The sequence below is a fragment of the Corvus brachyrhynchos genome, unplaced genomic scaffold (genome assembly GCF_000691975.1).
Source record: "Corvus brachyrhynchos isolate BGI_N302 unplaced genomic scaffold, ASM69197v1 scaffold1, whole genome shotgun sequence".
Classification (NCBI taxonomy): domain Eukaryota; kingdom Metazoa; phylum Chordata; class Aves; order Passeriformes; family Corvidae; genus Corvus; species Corvus brachyrhynchos.
Genome location: NW_008237222.1, coordinates 6,998,303 through 7,019,300, shown reverse-complemented (window position 1 = coordinate 7,019,300; position 20,998 = coordinate 6,998,303). Strand labels below are relative to the sequence as shown.

General features: G+C 38.3%; 1 long non-coding RNA gene across 1 annotated transcript in view; it reads right to left on the bottom strand.

Annotated features, from left to right (window-relative positions):
* The window catches only part of LOC108445401, a 163,860-nt gene that overhangs the window by 14,634 nt on the left and 128,228 nt on the right, over positions 1-20,998 (bottom strand). Inside the window, exons 9-10 of the long non-coding RNA XR_001860243.1 lie at positions 13,831-14,034; positions 7,967-8,259 (exon numbers count right to left, since the gene is read on the bottom strand). This is a non-coding gene — a long non-coding RNA (uncharacterized LOC108445401). The remainder of the gene's footprint in view (positions 1-7,966; positions 8,260-13,830; positions 14,035-20,998) is intronic.

Below are 20,998 nucleotides of genomic sequence, written 5' to 3'. Positions count from 1 at the left end.
AGAGATGGACCAGATGAGGACTTTTGCTCCAAATGGGAAAGGAGAAAACCTCAGTCCGTAGAGATGAACCAGATGAGGACTTTTGCTCCAAACGGGAAAGGAGAAAACCTCAGTCCCTAGAGATGAACCAGATGAGGACTTTTGCTCCAAATGGGAAAGGAGAAAACCTCAGTTCCTAGAGATGCTCCCAGAGATAGTCCTAACGATGAAGATGATGAAGACCCTTTGCTCCCAGGGAAGGAGAAGGGCCTCTGTTTTTGTTTCTGAACGGCTCAACCTTAAAATTGTACCCCAAAAAACTTCAAGAGTGGACCCTCGAAAGCAGTTGCGGGAAAAGCTGCAAGTCGGGGGAAAGGACTCACACGCAGGCAGAGAGACTCCTCTTCCTAAATGGACTGAACAATATTTGGAAGTGGGCGGCTGTCTCGTTGTGATAATGTTTTCATAGCATGAGCAAGAAGAGACTTCTCTTTCTAAATGGACTGAACAAGGTTATTATGGAAGTGGTAAACAGACTGAACATCTTAAGGGTTGTCTTTTCACATTGTCAGTGGGAGAAGGGAGGAAGGTGGGGGGAGGAGGAGAGTTCTGAAGGTGGTATAATTTTTTTTTCTTCTTTTAGGTCTGTTAATAAACTTCTTTATATTCTTTCAAGTTTGGTGCCTGTTTTGCATTTCTCCTAATTCTTATCTCACAGCAGATAAACAGTAATGAGTATTTTGGACCAAACCACTACAATGGTACAAAGTCGTTTTTCTATGTTAACATTCATTACAACATGTCCGATTAATTTGGAAGATGGGTGGGGAGAATACATGGAAGGACATTCTATCTGTCCATGGTACACAATTAACATCCATTTTCTGACATTCTTAGAGAATCTTCATAAAGCTGAGCCTCCCTTTCTATTTCCTAATGTGTAGTCTGTAACTTCTGCCTTTATTTCAGTTCATGCTTTAAGAAACTTGTATTCTAATTTGATAGGTTCAATTAAAAAAACCCTTTTTTTTTGCCTCTGCTTAGAAAAAAAGAAACAAGCAAACAAACAAACAAACAAAAAAACCAAAAAACCAAAACAATAAAAAACCCACCCCAGACTCTGAATCCACTTTTTCCTTTTTCCAGCCTAGACCTATAACCACAAAAATATTCTTCCCCTACATGTGTTTTTCCTATTTAGGTAGGTAGGAAAAACTGTATGGATTTTCACATTTCTTCTTCTAGGATTCTTTATAATTGGGAAAGAAAATGGCCAGAGAAAAGGACTTGCCACAACCTTCCTCCTTTCTCTGACCTTAAGCAACTGCCTACTCCTCCTAGCAAGAGTAGAGTGGGGAGTGGAGAAGAACCAGGACAATAATACAGCTCTTCTACACTGCTTCTTAGCATTGTTTTACTGGGGTGAAGAAAATTCCCTCTGCTACAGCCACTGCTTCATCAAGGATGTGGAGAGGTTATAGATACTTTTATTACTGTTGTATTCTTTAGAATACAGGAAAGTTTTCTCATCATTTCCCTTGACAAAAGCAGCAGCTCAAAGATCAGGAACACAATAACAGCTCTTCCCCTGCCTCCCCTCCAGTCCCCCCAGAAGTTTGCATTGCCACACACATCAGGAGATGTGTCATATTTCTCCTCCTTCCTACTCTCAGGAGCTAATGGTGAAATGGAGAATGTTTGATGGCAACACCTCAAAAAATTCATGGCTTGCTTCAGAAAGGGCATAGGAGCTCTGTCTAACAAAGCAGAGATCGTTTGGACTGGACATCAGCAAGAACCAAACTGACCTGGCTGGAAAATCTTGGCAAAAAGCTACAGCTACAAACAGCCAGAGCACCGGTGAGCAATGGAGCAATGTAGAGCATGGTCACTACAGCCTTTTTCTTTCTAAAGGTAGAGAAATAATCAAACTGAGCACCATCACCTCCTCTACAATTATGACCAAGTACACACACTATAGAATACTCTTCTGAATAAAAATAATGTACTTATTTGAAAATAAAGATGATTTTTTTTAGGGAAATGGCAGAGAACAAAGTGCACAAGGCCAAACTTTCTAATAAATGAGATTTATTATGGGAAAAAAAAGTCCAATAATTGCATTTTCAGGGGAAAGGTCATTATTACTTAGAAAGAGGTTAATAGAACAATATTAATGGCTTTTTACAGGGCAAAAGAGATAGATGCAGCATTAATATGAATGAAAACAAGAATGCTCCCTGTTACCAAAGTTTAGACTGAAAATTCAGAAGGTCAAACTCGTCTTTCGTATTCCCCAAAATAAAGAATTAGACAGTATAAAATGTTATCAAGCCTTTTCATTCAATGAGTTTAACAGAAAGTAAAGAAAGAAAGTGATGGAAAGTTTTAGCCTGAAGCTAACAATTAGAAGCATCGCTCAAGTTCTATGTTTCTGGGAGACTCTAAGGGAAGATTGTTGAAGATAAAAGTCAACATGAGTCCATTGTTGAACTTTTACTAAAGCAATTGCAGATATTCTGTCTATTTGGCCAATATTTTAGATTAGACTAATTTTCTAAAGTAATGGAAAATTGCCAGAGATAAAAAATAATTTGCAATATACATTAATAATAGTATTACATGACACATCCATAATGCTGTCCATGCAAAAGTCTTAAAATACTTTATAAACACTTAATTAAACCTCCCAACACCGTGAGAAATAGATTATTTTTCTCAACCATTTCTCAGCTGGAGAATCTAAGGCATGGACAACTTAAAGCAAAACATTTACCTCAAGTTATGTAATGACTAGAACTGGTTACAATCAATCATGTAGGAATGAAGAAAGTATGTGCAACAAATACTGCCAGAATCAAATAATTTTTCTATCAAAACAAAAAATGTCCTGCATACTTTAACAAGGTTGAGCGCCCAGAAATCTCTTAAATGCATCTAATAATTTTTTCCTCATTAATATCTTTACATACACCCACAAATACATATTGTCTACCAATAAATAAATAGGCAAACAAATAAATGAACTGTGTTTACTTAAAATACATGTTGCAAAAATATTTCACATCCTCATTGACAAAACTAGCTAAATGACAAAAAAATTAAACCCCAGGAATCTCCAGCCTTGACCACAAATACTGATTTTCCCTTTTAGGTGGCATTGAGCGAGGAAGAAAAGAGAAATCCAAAGGTGATTATAAAGATGGTTATTATCATCTGTCATACACGTGTGTAAACTACTAGCATGTTTTAACTACAAGGCTAAGCAGGATCTATCTAACTGGTAATTCCAGCCTGAATACGCTCAGCAGTACCACACCAGGACTCACAATTATGTAAGTTTGCTCTTAAAATGCAAGTTGGAATCTACTGCTAAATCTCCATAGTGACGAATACACTGAAAAGCTGTCCTACTTTGGAAGATTAAATTAACTTTATTTTTGGTTATTGTATCTAAACACTGTAACTTGCTTATTGTACTCTCACTAATTCAGTTTTACTTTACCAAGAGCCTCAGACAAGGGAATTTGCTTGAAGTCACAGTCATGCTGTGAAACATATATATTTAGGACATCATTTCAGAATACTGTAATTATAAGTAGTTGAAGTCAAAACTCATAATTGTGCATGATGAGCGAAAACTGAGGAATCTTTTCTTGAATAGTCTGGCTGTAAAGTTCCACTGATCCCACCAGTCTGAGCAAGTTTCAAAGCAGATGTCTGTGTATTATTTGGGATTTAATTTTGTCACGGACTTAAATAAAGAAAATTATTCAAGGGTTACAATACTTCTTAAATCCTGATGTGAAACTATTAGTACTGCATTGTACAGTCATTTGAGGAAGATATTACTTAATATAATGGGTGAGATTAATGTAAGATGTTAACTCTTCAGTCCTTACTCTTATACTATGTTCTTTATATACTGTCAGGTAAAAGGATGGATAGTAGCATCTTAAAGGCTTCCTCTTCTGTGCTCTATTCCTCTGAGTGAAAAGATGATGTCTAGCCTTCCTCACATTGAATTCATTGGTTTGGTCTATAAGAAAGGGCTTTTGGAAGAAAACCTTTAATACAAGTCAAGGTAAATTAAATTGAGATAGTGCAAAAAATATAATGTGAACAGAGTATCGTGGCAACATGTAAGGGCTTAATTTCCCCAATTCTAGGGCAAGACTGGGTGAAATCTAATGAATCACAGCAGCACAGCACCACATGGAAATCAGCATCTTACCTAGATGGAAGTCATAGCTGATGACTTTGCAAAACAAACCCCAAGATCCCTTAGTATTAACGAGGTACCCACTCACCACAGCTTTTACAAGGCACAACAAAACACTGCAAAGTAAGAACATTCATGAGTTTTGGCTATCACAGTGCATGCAGTCTGCAGAGAGTCACACGGGTAGTTCAGCTCCCTTAGCTGCTGCCAACAAAAGCAGCCAAGTGAGAAGGACACACAGATCTGGGTTCCCTCCCCAGCTCTGCCACCTCGTCAAGAAATCACTTCCCTCTAATTCCTCTGGTTTCTGCCTGGAAAAATGGCTTTCTGCAGGAAGTTTTAAAGAGAAATGGGAGCTTTAAAAAGAGATTTCAGAAACACCTAAGTGCAATTCAGAGTCTGACGATGAAAGTATTATGTTTTCTGGGGATTTTTTCTCCTTGCCATCTTCATAGGTGGATAAATAAGTCAGGTTTTTTCAAATAGAGATATTTCTTAAACATTTTACTGTTCCTGCCCCTAAAACTGACTTCTGCACAGTCAGTATTGAAATCTACTTATGTTTCAAACTCTGTGGTATTATGTGATTTTGTTGGACACAGAGATGGATACAAAGGAACAATAGGTGTTGCAAATATTTTAAAAATAAGCTGTTTCAAGTATTTTAATCTCAAAAAGTACTTACTCAATTTAATCACAATCTTCATAAAGTACTCAAGTTGTCAGTAAGCCTTAACCCTAAAAATGTGAATGCATAGGGATTTTTATGGGCCTGTTGGTGGGGGGTTATAACATTTTGATTTTTTAAATTTATGACTGAGTTGTTGGAGAGGGGAAAATGTCTTATAATGGGACTGTAGCTGAATGCTTAATTAGGAACAGCTAATCACCTCTTCAAGTAAGCTGGAGAGTTACATAACTAAGTGTTACCATTCCTACAGATAAAGACACTTTAACTTGGCTTCCTATGGAAATGAGCTTTATGTAACCGTTTTGTCTGTCTCTCCATCTTTCTTCTCACTCTCCTTTGCTTTCCCTTCAATAAAAGGCGGTACCATCAGCCAGTTTGAACTTGAGGGTTAAAAAACTCCAAAATAATATTCCTACTGGTTTTATGGACACAGCTGGTGAGATAAAAGAGAAAGACCTTAATCACAGCCCCAGTTTTCTCTAAAAGAAGCAGAGAAAGTTATAGACAAAGTTAAAACTTGATGTGAGATTACTATTTGTAATGCCTGAGCTGCCAAACAGGTTGGCTGCTTTAGACTTCATGTGCTCAATTTCCTTGTAAAGAGAAATAAATGAGCAATTTTCTGGCCTAACAGAGACCAACAGGTGTTTGTGTCCTCCTGGGTCAGTGCAGGTCACTCTGCCCTGACTCCAGGCTCAAAACACAGTCCGTTAGGAAACATGGCCACAATAAAATAAAGTTGAATGGTATAAGTGATCTTCCATTTATTTGATTACTCATACACTCTATATTGTTTTGTCTTTTCTGTTAGCTGAATGCAATGACAAGAGCTGATGTATGATGAGCTATCCAGAGGTGTTCATAATCATCTGCTTCAATGTACACTGCGGCAGAGTCAGGTCTATGTTGAGAGTAATTTTGAAAATCAGATCCCAGAATGATAATGATTTATATATTCCTAGTGTAACATCTGGACAAGACAACCTTCCTCATATGGTAAAGTCAAACTACTCTGATATTAATAAATCCTCTGGTTCAATCCTAGTGATGTTGTCTTTGATTTGAAAATCCAAAGGCGAGAAAATCGTTTAAAACAACCATTCATTTTAGCTGTGAAGTATTCTTTTCATTTTATGTTTCTCACAGACATGCAAGAGGCACGCTTTCAACAAAAGGTAAGTCCAAACAAAAATTCCTGAATTTTCAGAAATATTTGAAATTTGCTAGATTTTGAAAAACTTTGAAGCCAAGACAAATCCTGTGGTTCATTCTTATCTTCACTGGTCTAAAGCAAAAGCCCAGATTCTCATGTTTTAGGAGACCTCACATGAAGATTTAAATATTGTGGTCCATGTTCATAAACAAAGAACCTAGAAGGAGCTACATGTTAATCTAGTCGGAATTTGAATCTAGTTTCAGCATTGTAATATTTCAGTAACTTAATATATCATTAGATGTTGAGGATGAATTTTCTCTCATCTTTTTAACCTGGTCAGTCTGACCAGCCAGGGATGAAACTGATATGAAGTGTGAAACGCTCATGGCACCATCCCATAGGCGAACTACCATGAACCTGCTGACATCCCTGAGCAGGGATGCAAAATATTCATTGCCCGTAGGAGTGCTTTTCTCAATTCTGTTTCATTAACTCTGTGTACTGTTTTACTCTGCTGGTCTTTACTTGTGATTTTTCTGTCTCCTTTCGGAGTCACAGTGTTCACAACAGACCCATTTTAATATTATTTCAGATAGGATTAAACAGAGAACAGTTTCATGGTGTTCAAAAACTGAGCACAGAGACCACCACGATTATTTCTTTTGTGAGAGATGTGAGGGAAAAGGTATTAAAGCTTGTGAGATGGCTGAGCCATATATTTGCTGTAGGTACTAAAAATGTTATTTTGGTATGAGGTGAAAAAACCCACCATTTTTTTACCAAAGGCAAAATCCTTAGAAGTCTTACAGAAATACAGATATGTCTATCGTACCATTATGGTAAGATTGCACCAATCATAATAAGGTATATACTCAGAGCATAGCATTCAAGAATCAGTATAGAAGATAAATGTAGGATAAACAATATATATTATCTGTCATTGAAGTGTCCTCAAGCAATGAAATATTTAGAAAAAATTATAAAGATTAATAAAATGCCTCATACGTCTGCATGTAAAAAAAATAGTAGTACTGTTCCTCACATTAGCACAAAATTAATACTTTCATCAAGTTCTTTATCCTGATAAAGATTTTTTCTTATGGCTATAGAAACGTACTGAAGTATTTAAATCACCTGTCAAATGTAAACCTACTTGAGTACTGACACTTTAAAAATATAATGTGAAATCAGATATCATTTATACTTGCTAGGATTTTTCATGTTGACTTATAACATATGAATGGGGAGGCTAGATGCAGAGAGAGTAGATTTTCAATTTTTACCTTTTTTTCTCACTAATTTCCAGAATGTAATTCTGCCCCCAGCTGGTTAAGACACAGCTGACATAGGAGATTGAAAGTGAGAGAATATTGAACCTATGAACTCTGCTTCTTCTCAGATGATGACTACAATTTGCATGCAAAGTATCAGCAGCTTTAGTGCTCAGCACAGGTGCTAATAGATTCTAAGTTCTTTATGTAAGTATATACTGCGCCCTCTTCATTATAGCACTAGTAGCTCAAAGGTGAAACTGTTTTCAGGAAACAGAGTTCATTGATTACTCCTACAGAACATTACAATTAATGACATCGGTCTGTGGTAATTGCTACACCTGTATCAGATCATCTGAAAAGTAGAAATTTAATACATGCTCAAGTCACCAATAGATTCCAGAAAGTTGCATACATCTACTGCCTGGAATGGATTTTTACATGCTTGTGTGTCTCCCTATTGCTCTTTTTCATCAGATCCTTAGTCTGCTTTTTGCAAACAGAACACATGTACTGAAAAATTTACGACTTTCACTTATTTTTCATGTATAACTGCAACTCATCCTTATCTCCCAGGAAGGAAGAAAAACAAAGGAAAAAGCAAAGTACAGCAACAGAAAAGCAGGGCGATAAGTTGTTATTATTACCTTTTGAAACAAAAGCTTTCATTCACCCTTCAACCTCTCTCCACTATCTTCTATCATATTTCAGGACATCTCTTCTGATGCAGCTGGAGAATAGATTACAAATACCTTCAAATTCATCTGGCTTACTTTCCATTCCATATATCACCTTTTCATATGCAGCAGTTTCTGTCACATCAGCAATCCACTCCCTCAGTAGCAGTTCTGATGCATCCTTTCAGGTCCTCAGGATCAGTTTTCAACACCATGAGACTAATGGGGACAATGCCAGGAAGTTTAGCCCCTGTATTTAGACTCTGTATATTCAAATAAATAAAATGGGTGAGAAAGTGTAAGTGGAAATATTCACTGGAAATAGTTTTCATAGAACAAGAAAAAAGAAAAAAACTTAAAGGGAAAAGAATGAGTTTTTAAAAAAATAAAACAGATTTTAGCATCTATGCAAATGTCAGCATAAGTATGGACAAAATAAAATGGTCCCACTGAGTGAGTAGGGCCCCACTGGCTGACAGAGTCTGGTAACTGCTGCTTTCCAGAGTTTTCTGCTGCCTCCATATCCTGGTGTCCCAAGTGGGCTCAGAGGACAGGGCAGCCACAAGAACCCATGGTCCACCTGAGCCCTGCAGAAACTGAGGAAGTGGAACAGTATATAGTGAAATTTAGCAGAACACTACAGGAGTATGACTGGTAAATGAACTTACTGAGTTTACATGGCAGAGAAGTGGAATTACAGGAGGAAACAGAGCTGCGGAGGGAGCACATGATTGAAGCAATAGGATGTGAATATTCAATCCATTAGCCTTGACAGAAAATCTCTGGTGTAGGTTTGGGAAGAGGCAGAAGGAGGAGGAGTTCTGTTGGGAGGTGAGCAGGGGACAGATCCAAGAGGAACAAATGGCTGTCAATGAAGAATTCTGCAAATTCACAAAATTACTCCTTGACCAAGCGCAGACCAGACACTGAAGATGCCAGAAGAGAAAATTGAACATATGCCTGAAGTAGGAAAGAGCCAGTCACACACATCACGAAATTACTGGATATCATAAATTTATCAGAATAAAGAAGTCTGTCTCTAAGGATATAAGTAGTGTGGCACGGCTGACACAGCATGGTGGGAAGGAGATTAGTATCATGCCTGACAGAAGAGAAAGGTGAAATCCTGGTCAATATTTGCTGACTGAGAGGATACAACTATCTCATACCCAGCATATAAAACTTTTCAAAACTTCCTACAGTCAATTTTAAAAGTTTAATTTCTCTTTCAAATTTACCTAATAGTTCTAGTACTGATTTTTAGTTTGCTCCAGATAAATCCTGTTGCAAGTGAGCTTTTCTCTTACATTCCATAGCAGCTGGAGTTTCTTTGTTTTCCTCTACCTATTGCTTGTCACATAGCAGCACTTATGAAAAGTGTCCAATGAAATAAGCACTAGAAAAACTATCTTCTCTCCATTGTCCTTTTTAAAGGTCTCTTCATTGTGCCTTTCATTAGAGATGATCAAGAGATGAAGGTAGGGGAGGGGCTGAGCACACCCTAAAGACATTCAGAACAAAATTCATTTGACAAATCGCCAGACTTTGAACTACTGTGTCTGCAGAGGAAAAAAAAAAAAAAACACAACCAAAATGTAAAAGCAGGTAACTTGCAGTCTGACAGCAAGGATTCATAAAAAAAGAGAAGTGTTCTCCATTATGTGTTACGTTGTTTTTGTTTTTCATGGGGCCAATTTCTCTACTGATTCATCAGAATGCAACAGCCCGGATCTACACTAATAGAAAATTTAGGCCATAGTGTGACCTTAAATTATATTCCTAAATATTTCCAAAGTATGTAAACTGCAAAGGCCATGAAAAGGAGTGAGAGTTGCCTGGGTAATCCGACACATTTCCAGTCTGAGGACTTTTGTATGCCTTTGAGCTTTTTAATGTAAAGCCTACCTCCATATTATAATCCTAACAGCTCTGATTCTACAGCTCTCTTTTTCAGTGTTTCCTTGACACACCACCACACCCCCCCACACCACCCCCAAATTCTTTTAAAATCCCGGAATAATTTGTGGTCAAAACTAAATCTAAATTAAGTCCATCTGGGGGAAGTGGAAAAACCTGAATTCCATCTTGTTGTCTTGAACATCCTATGGTTGCATAACAACAAAATGCCTTTGTTCTCACAACTAAAGTATGCATCAAGAATCAAAGAAGCAAGAAAAAAAGGGAATGTTCCAAGCTATTACTGTAACAATCCAATTACAATGCCTATCAAACTTAACTTCACAGGTTATAGCTCCTAATTGCCTGACAAAAATTGACACTTCAGTCGCAACAGCATAATATAATCAGAGTCCAAATTAAATTTGATCGTGGGCAGAAAACGATGCTATCATTCGGCGGCATGGAAACAGGAGATCAACTAGCATGATATCAAGGATCAGAAATGAAAATTATTCATTAATGGCAATGGTTTTCTGATAATGGAAATGACACAGTTCAGACGGCTTCGTAAAAACACTATTAATTAAAAAGATGATAGACCTAACAAGGCATAGAAACCAGTGGAACCTTTCTCTGTGCTTGTTAAGGTGAAAGATGACAATGTTTAAGAACAGAAGTTTATGCACTTTTGTGAAAAGTATTCCGCTGATTCTGTAGCAAGTTTACTGGTTCTTGCTTAGTGAAGCATCTTTCTCTAGGGTGCTGTGTAAGAGGGACATAAAAAGTGTCTGAGGCCATAATATGGCATTGTAATAAGCATGAATACTACCAGCTATAAAAGAGAAGGGTCCAGTTCATAAAAAAATGCACATGGGATTTTTGCATACTCCCAAGAAAATAGTGCAGGGGAAAATATTTTATTTCCCTGTACAAGGAGATCTGTTCCCAATTCACTTTGGAGAAATACAGAGGTGCTTTATGCTGGAAAGAGAGCAAGCTGAAAATCCACCCTCAAAAGTTTCCTTGAGCAAGAAAAGACAAGGCCAGTGCCTCAGACTGCTGAAGTTCAGACAATGCTTCTGTTCCTTACACAGAGCTCCAGATATTAACACAATAAAAACCTCCAATACTAATGCAATGCCACAGGCATCGAGTTTGAAATAATGCTCTCAAAGGGGTGATCGCTGTACCATTGATACCACTGGGTGCTTCTGCCATGGCTGGAACAAATGAAACTGCAGTTGTCCTGGTTTGAGGAAGAAAAGGTCTATTGGCTGCTAACGATCTTCATGATCTACTCCCTTGTGCTCCCGTTCGGGCTCTACACCCTGCGGGATGGGTCACTGCCCAACACACATGACTGAAACTGCTCTTGAGGTCCCTCAACTCCTTCTTCTTCAGTAGCTGAGCGAAGCAAAGAGGCATCCCCTGCTGCAATTCCTTGCTCCACAGGCAGCTGCTTTGGAAATGCACAAGCAGAGGCCTCTGAAACTTCTTGCTGTGGGAGACCAAATATTCAAAAGCCTGAAAAATAAAGGACTTTCAGAAAGAACAGAAGGGAAGGAGAGGCAAAGACAGGTGTACCCTTGGAAAAGGATGACTCAAAGCAGATCCTCCTGACCCTAGAATGCAACTGTAGTACATTTCAGCAAATCAGAGACTCAGTAACTAATCTCATGTTCCTTAGATTTTCTAACGGAGGGTCACCTAAATCTACATGTCACCTCCATCTGCCTCTGAACTATCTTCACCTGATAATCAACACCCTCAAAGATCACCTCACTTGCAAAACAAAACAAAACAAACAAAAAACCATAAAATAATTAATGCTAATCTATTTGGAGCAGCTCCAAAAATAAAAAACATGCAAATAATGGATGTACTTTTAACTTGCCCTAATTATTTAATAGTGCTTTTGCAGAATGCACAACACTTGCCTGAACTGTCAACATTGGTTTTAAAAAGAAAGTCTTTTGAAAAACCTTTGAAAAACCCCACCTTTGTTTTTAAAACATTAAAGGGGGAGATATTATGTAAACAATATATGATCATTGAACTGTACCTGTAAGAGCTCTAGGACAGGTCATCAGGTTTCACTGCATTTTATTGAAATACTCTTTAGCTCTTTGCACACAATTATTTAAGGCAGATGCAAAGAATGCTGTAATTCAACATGTAGACAGCTGAGGTGTCTGAGTATATATATAGTAATACATATGAATGGAGGAAACAGATACCCTATAACATCAGCTAGCAAGACATTAAACAATATTGCAGCTACCATATGATTATCTCTTGGGTTTCAATAACTTGACATCATGAGAGGGTGTTTACAGATAAACTGAGAAATTTTAAAACACAATGTATCAATATTTTCTTGGTTTTTTTTCATTGTGTAGCAAAGTTCAGAACCAGGAAGAATGAAAAACAAGGAATGAAAATAGAGACCCAAGTTTGTGTTGTTTGGGGGTTTTTTAGTAAATAATTTAATTATATGGCTTGTGATGTATTCTGAGCAATGATGTAAACTCCTTTCTGACAAGAGTGGCACTGCTCAGAAGCAAAAGTGGGTATACTTATCCCCACAGCAGGGACTTTAACACAGAGGCAGCCAAAACCCAAATCCATTGTGACCATTAATCCTGCAGGGTAAAGTTATAGACTGAGTCATCTAATGGATAAGTTCCCTCTCTAAATTTCAGAAAATTAAATCCCATACATGCCCTTTAAGCGTTCCAGGGTCAGCTCCACACCCACTAACTCTCAGGCTTGATGGGAATTTTCTGACAAAAATGATTGCAGGAAATGTCATTTGATGTGCTTTGACTATTTTGTGGGCATGGTCTGTTCAAAGGTGGTATTTCAGATAAAAAAAAGAGAACTAGAACATCTAGACTAACAAGCAGGTCAGCAGTCAGGGTGCTTTGCAAACTAACAAAAGAGATCCATGCCCTTATCTCTGCACGGTCTCATTCAGGGCTCACTGGTGATTCCAGATTACCAAGTCACCTTTTACTTCACCGCCTGTCTGTTCATCACATCCCCCTTTGCTGTGAAAATTTCGAGTGGTCTTGAGTTCATGCTACTGACAGCTTAACATCTCACATGCAGTAAAAGCCATTTCCACCTTATCTTTGCTAACAGTGTAAAATCAAAACAATTATCATTCTTTAGTTCAACCCTGGCCAGAGGAGAACCACTGTAAAAAGAGATTCGCCACTCTGCATCCCACTGCTGTTGACCTTGAGGACTTAACAACAGGAAAACACCTTGCTTAGGTAGGGCTGCTATGGCTGAGAGCCCTCCCACAGCCTCATTGCAGATTGCAACTCCTGATAGGTACAACCTGAAATTCTTTGGTTTTCCAGGAGGACTCACTGTGACAGGGAATACACAGCATTAAGAAGAAAATAAATAATGAAATTAAGCCTAACAGGGTTGCTGGCCCATTTTCAGGTCCCCCATTCTAAAACTTGCAAATATCACCATTAGGCACATGTCCAAGTCTATTTCCCTGGTGAATTCAGGCTTATGCACCACTCGAGAGGAGTCTGTTAATGACTACAAAGATCCACAGCTGTTTACAGTTTAGACTCAGTGGTGGACCAGGCAATAAGCTTGATCCAACAATGAAGTTGTTGGACTCTCACAGCAAGGGGAGACATTGTGTCAACTGTTTGCTTGCTCATAGCACAAGTGAGTACCAGGACAGCTTAGCGGGGCTCCATGGAGCAGGGAAGGCAGTAGGTATGGATTGGAGAGAAGATGTGCAGAGCCCTGAAAATGAAAGAAGTGTATACAGGAATGAAGCTTAAACAGCTTACAGAAGCATAGATGAAATAACAAATAAATAGGGCAGGGAAGTTCCTTACCACACATCCATAAAGGGACACAATCTATTCAGAAAAATATTTCAAAATCAGATTTATACTCACTTGTAGAAGTCTGCTGTGACATTATTTGCTGTAAATCCTTTTTTTCTTTTCTTCTTCTTTTTTTGTTAGTTGCTTGTCATGGGACAGGTTTCTTGCAGAAACTTTGTGGGGGTTTCGTGAATGAATAAATGAGAGAAACAGCTTTTCAAGTAGGGTCTGGTTTTCAGGAAAATGATAGTAAGAGACAGACAGGTTACCAAAAACCTGCAGAAGAGTGGGGGAGGGTATAAAGGAGGCTTATATTAAGCTTCAGATTTTCAGACATGGAAATGAATGTAATATTAAAAAAAAATATGTAAGAAGGTGTTTGAGGTAAAAAGAAAATGGGGGAAGCAGATAGAAAAAGCAAAAGTTATTTTATAAGAGGATACAATCTTTCAACAACATATCAAATAAGCACCTCTTCAAGCCATGCTCTGACTACAAGTCCAAACTGTCTGCTGATTAGGAATGGATGTAATAATCCACTTTAAAACAAAATAGAAAGTATTCTTCAAGGAAGAATTCCTAGACACCAAGACTGGCAGACCCAAAAGAAGGCTTCAAATATTAAAAATTGACAGAATTAGAAAATTTGCCAAAGAGGCAGCCTTGTCAATGCTAGATTTTAAAGCATGACCTGACAATGTGAACTGGTCCATGTTCATTTCACTTAGAAGTAGTGCTTTTCTCATTAAAGCAGTGTTTTCTGTCTTTCAGTTAAGATGGTTCCCAGAACTTCCACAACTGGTGCCAAGGGGTTGTTACAAGATTATTGAAAGCCTTAAGGACATGTCTGTGTGGGTGGGCAGCTGATCAAGTTATTTATTGATTGACCAGTTAGTATTAAGTACAAAAATTCAAAGGGGAAGGATGAAAATGTTTCTCGTAAGGTGAAACCCTCCATATTTACCAAACAGATTATCCACAACAGGAAATACTTGATGGTTTGATTGCAAAGTCAGGCAGGTCCTTGGCCTCACTGACTTCACTGGAGTGCTGACAATTTACCAGCGGAAGATCTGTGCCCCCAAGATAGTTTCTTAATGCAATGGCAAGCTCTTAAATTTATAAAAAGCAGGACATAGGAAATACAAACATGAAATATCTTTTATTCAGTCACTTTTCTCACATACAGGATTTTCTAATATACACAGCTCCAAAAAGCAGGAAGAGAAAGCAGTAGAAATGTGTAAACTCACATTCTGTTTCAAACCTCATTTGAAACCAAAAACTCTCATTTTTGACTCATATGTGAAGTGCACCTACAGTATAAAAAGGGGAGTAGAATAGCTACTGAAAATCAACTTCCTTTAAGGGCACAGCTGTGCTGCAACTTTCCTTGACTTTCTGCCTGCCTGACACCTTAGGCACTCAAGACTTGCAGCACAATTTTAGACTCAGAGCCCTGCCCACCCTTAGCTTTGAAAATATCCTTTTCATGTAAGGAGGTTAAAATTGAATGCCCAATCTCCAGAGTGTGCCTGTGAACTGCCCTCCAAAAATGTACCACTCTACTCTGTGCAACTGATGCTAAAAAGAGCTGTCACCAGAGAAGATAAAGGGATTTCTGTGATCATACAGCTTTTCCAAATTCAAGCTCACATCAGAGAGTGAAAGAATGTCTTTGCGTGGCACCTGCTTTCATATTTTCTGGGGTGACTGCAATCTAAATATTGGCAGCTGATAAGAACAAGAATACTAAACTGTTCCATATAGCACTGTTCACCAGGACTGTACGTTGTTATTCAGCAACAGGAGGTCAGAAAACAGAAGGCAAAAATCTGTACATAAATGTATCCTATTGGTGATTCCAGGCCTCACGGACCAAAATATCACATGACTAAACAGTTTCTGTCTGTTCATGCACCCTCATTTTACATTTAATTTCTTCAACGGTTCAGAAAAGTCTTTCAGTATCAAGTAAGTCAGATCAAAGTAAACGTATAATATGCATGAACAAGTCCACTTTGTATAATATTAACAATGTAATTTCTGTCAGAAAAATGAAATTAAGAATGTAAAAAAAATTTAAAAAGTGATTAAAAGCAACAAGGCAGAAAGCAAAGCAAAGGATGTCTGATGTCTGTACTTGGGGGGGAGGGAAGAGTTACTGTAACACACAAGGATTTTTGTCAGCCCTCTCTATAGCCTATTTCTACAATAACATCTTGGATTGCAGATACTATTCTCTATTGATACCTAAGGGATGAAGCCTTTATATGATACCTATTGCAAAATATTTTTATTTCTCATCCATTTAAGACGTCCATTTATACTCCCTTAAGAAATGGAAACTGCTTTTTTTGTAGGCTCTTATCTCAGATTTGGTTAAAGTCTGAATCATAGCACTTACACCCTTTCCTCCTACTTATTTTCACCTGTACATACAATAGTAGACGAAGCTACTGCAGTGACTGCATGCCACTGTGTCAGGTTGTGGGATATATGATCTTAAAAAAAACCTGCTAAAAAAGTAAATGTGTCATGATTCATCAATTAGGTAGTGAAAGACTGTTGGGTTTTTTTATTTTATTAAAAAATAAATAGGTACTTCCCCATGGATAAGATTTTATGATGCCATGCATAGGAGTTTGCTGCTATCTGCAGGTAAAATTCTCTATTACTGAGTAAAAAGCTGAAAAGGAAGGCAAGTGTTTAGCTCCTGGTTTTAATTGCAGCTTCACACAATTCCATGTGAAAATCGCAGATCTAGGCAAGATGAACGAAAATACAGATCCCTCACATGGGTCTGAGAGGAATATTTTCTCTCTAATATGATAAGCTGTAGGCACAGCACTCAGGATGTTTTGTTGCCAAGATCTGCTGGTAACCAAGGGCAGGGTCAAGCTTTCACACAGCCATCCAAAGCAACACTGGCACCCTCAAGTTATTGCAGAAGCAAAGAATTCTTAGGATCTAAGAGTATTCTTCTGATGCTCAGTAGCCCTTAGATGTCCTCTGGGCTGTGACAGGCTGCCAAGTGGAAGGGACACAGAGCTGGTTCCACAAATGCCAAAGTTTTCAGAGAGTCTGTAGACTATATCAGGAAAGGCAGTTCAAAAGGGTCGTAGACAAATTGTAATTTGTCCCTCAGTCCACATGGCAGGCCTAGAAAGCCAGATGTCACACAGACTGTCCTTTCACAATCCTCCCCTCCATCCTTCCACTACATGGCATGGTAGTGTTCCCTTTGTTTTCTTTTTTTAATTATTATTTCATTTTCATTTTTAGTCCTCAATTTGTTCTATAAGCATGCAATGAATAGAAATACATTCAACACTCTGAAGGAGTGCTTAAAAGCCATAAGCAGACTAAAAATTCTGCACATGCTTTACATAGCCCACTATGTGGGAATACTATCCCCAAAGTGTAAAATATGTTGCAAATAATTTCTGGATTTATAGGTATAGTGCTACAGAACTTTAGCTGTTACAAAAAGTGTCCTAGGAATTTTAGCTTAATTTCTTGGGAATACTACAGATGAAAGACTTTGTCTTGAGCCTGAATTGTATTGTTTGAGATTTGTTCCAAATACTGCAAGACAGCCTTGACTATCTGTGGACAGAAATATGAACATGATAGAAGTCCTTAAACAACACTTAATCAAGCAAGATCATATTAGAGGAGTCATTACAGGAAATATTGACTACAGGAAATGACATGCCCCACATTATTTCATCAAGGCTTAGATAGACATCTTGTAGTTTTGCACTGCAGTGCTATAATACAGCTCTCTAGCTTGCTATCAAATGCACATCTTCAAGGCTCTGATCAAAAATTAAAGAGTCACTGGTGTTATACTTTTCCTACCCACCATTTTTTTAATGTGGCTGTGGCTTCAATTTATGAAAAGCTGACAAAACTTTGGGGTTGTTTTCAAAAAAGTTTCAATATGAGCTGATTTCAGCTTGTGGGTAAGAGATGGGCACCAGAATCACTTAGCACAAAGAGAATACATAACACAAGAGAAAGAAAAACACAAAATATCCATCACCAAAGTTTCTCCTTTTAACCTTTAAGTGTAGTCAAAACCTAATGACTTGCTAATTATGAGGAGTTTAATGATGCCCCTAAGCAGAGGTTGTACTACAGAGCACAGTGTCCATGAACCTCTAGGATCTGGGATTACCTCGTGACTTCAGCCTGCAGTGAATTCTCCTCCAATTCTGCTTCTAAGAAAGCTTTCAACCCACCACCCCCCTCCCCATTGTTGCTACCAACAGTGAAGGAAACAATTTTGAACTCTGGCGTAGGCTGGTCTCCAGATGGCTGCCAGCTTTTTAAGCACTGAGTTGACTAACCTTGCTCAAAGCAGGTCTATAGAACACAGTGCTTCAAATATCAGTGTCTGCTGGGATTGCATCTATATATGTGGAGTCCCACGGCTCCCATCACTAGCGTAGCTGAATGAGTGAATCAGGAGCAAGAAGGATAAAATTGAGGAAAATGTATGAGACCTCTCCCTCTCTGATGTTGAATCAGCCCGTTAAACAGCAGGGAGTAGCTGAGCATAGATTTTCCTTGAGCTTGCTGACCACTAAAAGCAAATTAATATAACCCAGGCTGAGCCTGAGGCTGGGAAAGACCAAGAGGTTGACTTCCACGTGGAGATGAAAAGGAATGTCCTTAATTCAGCTCAGGTAAAAGAAGTGTCTCAGGAAGGAGCAAAGTTAGCTCTCATTAGAGCCATTTTGTGAGAACAGAAATCATGGGCAATAACTATAACTCAATTACTTGATTATGATATATATAATGTTCTTATGGATTTACAACAATAAAATCATAAGCCAAACCATCCTGGAATGGAGTCACCCACTTTCTGAGAATAAAATTTATGGGGACAGTTTGATGCTGTTTCCCTGGAGTCTGTCAGTCTGCCCTCAGCCACAAATAAAGCCTTTTCAAATGCAAGGAAATAGTTCTGGGATATGTAATATCTGATGTAAGGAGAAAAAGTACTGTCTTCACTGCTAGCCACAGGAAAGCCTATTTTCTTTGGTTCTGGCCCATATGAGAGTTAGTGCATGAAATATAAATTGCTGCTCAACATTTAAACTTGGCAACGCCAATTAATACTGTCTTCTAAACATGGGCTTGGAGGTTATTTCAATTAGATCCTCTGTACAAAAGCAGGCACTGCACACAGGATTTCTTGGTATTTCTGAAAGGCTGTCCTTAGTGGGTAGTTTAAGTTCTGCAGTGCATTCATCTCTCCCTTTGATTACAACAACCTCCTTTCTCCCTTTACTTGTCTGATATCTGTGTCACCCTCCTGTAGGCCATCTGAGCACTGCTACCAAAGACATGGCCTGCACCCTCTCTCACTTCTGCTCACTGTTCTGATCAGCTCCCTTGGTCAGTTCCCAATGATCCATCTTACTTCATATTTTATTCGGTTCCTCCAGGCTTATCTCTTCCATCATTGGCCAAAATAACATATTCTGTTTCTGTTCTGAGAGCCTACAGAGTTTCTGAAGGATAACTGATTAATGTTCCAGCAAGGAGAGGGAAATTTTGTACACCAAAAAGTGGAATAAAACAGGAGTTATTCAGGAGGCCACAGGACTGAAACTATTTTCTCCATAGTTCTGTAAGGCTCCTAAAGTCATGATGCTTCAACTAGCTCCTCAAGACAACATGGAAAACAAGGACCTAGTACTCTGCCAACACTAGAAAATCTTGAACTCAGAGTAAAGCACGCCTTATTTTTAACTTCCTCTAAAGGTTCATCACTTCTGCGAAGTCCACAGAAGACATCCTCATTCTGATTTCCCTTACATTTACTATTTAATTAGATTTCCACTGAGGAAAATAAATTATGTTCATGTCAGGATGCAACCCTGACTTTCAGCTCCTTGTTTTCCTTCACATTGCCTCTCAGCCTTTGCTCCGTGCCTCCAGTTTTGCTATAGGAATAACTGTGTTTCCCAGTCCTAGGAACTGTGTGAGGAGGAATACATTCCTGATGATGTGGTATTAAGGCTCTGAAAAGGCAGTAGGGAGCTACCAAAACCTGGCCTTGCAAACCCAATACCCATAGATAGAATACTTCACATAAATCATTGATAATGTGTGAGGTATCATTGTGTAGTGAAGGGAATATCTTTGAGACACATCAGCTCTGTCCCATGCAACATGATGAATTTCTCTGTAATGCTTAGCTGGATGTTGGAAAATCTGATCCCCTGTTCAGAGTCCTCAAATCAAGCCTAGATAGACAAATAGTCTGGGGGAAAAAATTGTCCTATTTACAGCCCAGTATATATGAAATTATAATCTTTGGTGCATCTGGCATGCATGGGACACTAAGTTCTGAACTTCATCAGTATGTGTTATCAAGCATCTCCTGGTGAGATGGATCTAGATTTCTTGAAGGCACCTTCCAACAGTCCACTAGACAATTTTGAGTCTGAAGTTGGAATGATCAGACTTTGGCTGTTCAGGTTGAGCTACACAGGGGTTTGTAGGTCTCAGATTTTGGTGTTTATTTTTGATTGTTTGTCTCTTGACTTGCTTTTCATTGTAAGAGTATCTTCATTTCTTTGAAAATACAGATGATAGTTCTAGGAAGCTGTTTTTCCAGCACTGCCTTGATCTTCCTTTGCAAGATGAACTCACCATCAAATTAGGGACTGCTGTACAATCTTTTTTATGGTACTTCTGCAAACCCATTTTGTAGAGTTGTGAGCATGCAAGTTTCAAGAGAAGACAAACTCTTACTCTTTGTCTTGATTTTTCTTTTTTTACCTCACAAGTCTATTTCTCTCTTAAACCACATGAGAACAAGTGTGACCACTGAAGATGGGAGCTTGGCGAGATATAGATATTGTGCCTTAAACAAAGATAATACTAATGAATTCACATTCAACCTTTTCAGCCCAGTGATAGAAAAAGATTTTCAGTCACTTTAGCCTGAGCTACATTTGCACTCAGGGTCACCTAAAGAAAAGGACAACACATTCATCTTTATCCTCCTTGAGTTGTGGAACCACTCAGATAATCTATAGTGAGTTGCAAAGTGAAATTAAATACCTTAAAATACCATCTATCTGATCCCCAATTAAAACATAATCTTTTTAAAGCTGTCAATAGCTGCTGACCAGAATCAATAAGGAGAAGATTATGACTGGCACTTCTCCAGTGATCTTCAGGCAGAGAGAAAATACACTGCTGTTGTTGGGTCAGC